Source organism: Epinephelus moara, chromosome 16 (assembly GCF_006386435.1).
Source record: "Epinephelus moara isolate mb chromosome 16, YSFRI_EMoa_1.0, whole genome shotgun sequence".
In the NCBI taxonomy this organism is placed as follows: Eukaryota; Metazoa; Chordata; class Actinopteri; order Perciformes; family Serranidae; genus Epinephelus; species Epinephelus moara.
The window spans coordinates 3,125,820-3,126,947 of record NC_065521.1 but is presented as its reverse complement, the minus strand read 5'-3'; the positions used below and the strand labels follow the sequence as shown (position 1 = coordinate 3,126,947).

General features: G+C 41.4%; 1 long non-coding RNA gene across 1 annotated transcript; it reads right to left on the bottom strand.

Moving 5' to 3' along the window:
• Window positions 1-107: 107 nt before the first annotated feature.
• LOC126403299 (uncharacterized) lies at window positions 108-917 on the bottom strand. Its single transcript, XR_007571307.1, has 3 exons — window positions 834-917; window positions 557-591; window positions 108-377 (listed from the first exon to the last, which is right to left on the bottom strand). It is a non-coding gene; the product is annotated as an uncharacterized LOC126403299 (long non-coding RNA).
• Between the last annotated feature and the right edge of the window lie 211 nt (window positions 918-1,128).

Below are 1,128 nucleotides of genomic sequence, written 5' to 3'. Positions count from 1 at the left end.
AACCCTAACCCTAACCCTAACCCTGACCCTGACCCTGACCCTGACCCTGACCCTCCGAGGCAGACCCCGTTGCATCACAGACAACCCCCCGTCTCCTCCCACTTCTGACCACCTTCTCCCACAAATTCGCTTCTTTACAACACAGCTGGAAAGACAATTTTCTCACAACACAACAGTCACACACTCCGTTTGCCAACTACAGCACCATTGCAGCGCACAGGAAAAATAATGATCTTAAATATCTCTTAATCCACTCACTTTTTTCCAGCAGGGGAGAAGGAGAACGGGACCAAATACAGCGGGATCACTTCCTCCCATCCATCTCCATCACTAACATTTACTCCGCAGCCACCTACCCGATCAGAGGGCGTTTCACCCTAAACACATCCAACACAATGTATTTTATTCAAAGTACACAATCTCATAAAATCTACATAGGAGAAACAGACAACAGCATCCGGACCAGGCTTCACCAACATCTGTACAGCATTAGGAAAGGCGAATCTGAGACCCCCCTGGCACAACACTTCCAAATTCACTCAATTTCACATCTTACCATCTCAGGTGTGGAGGGCAATCCAAACTGGTCCGCTGGTCAGAGGAGGAGAGCAGAGGGGGCCTGGATTAGAAAAATACACAGCAGACAACCTCTAGATCTAAATGAACGACTTTTTTCCCACAACTAACCATATTTCCCTCCCCCTTTCCTTTCTCCCCTTCACAGCAAATCTCCAGACACAAATACAATAATGAAGACTCAATAAACGAACATCTAATTCTCATGCTTTTCTTGTTATGCATAAGTCTTATCGTACACTGGTTTCATTACATACCTATACTACTTAGAAATATATCCTGAGCTGCACCCGATTTCCACTGGTCACTGCCAATAGATTTCAACCTGCAATAATAATTTTTCTTTTTTAAAAAAACCAAATGGGTATCAATTTCTCAACTTGTGTCGTTTTTTCAGTTGTTGTTAAAATATTTGGTTGTGTATGTATTATCATCATTTTTCTTCACAATAACTCTTGCGTGGTGGTATAGGTTCTTTAAACTATCACTTATTTAAACAAAGATTAAGACTAATGCATCTTCAATAATGTATATATGAAAAAAAAAAAAAAA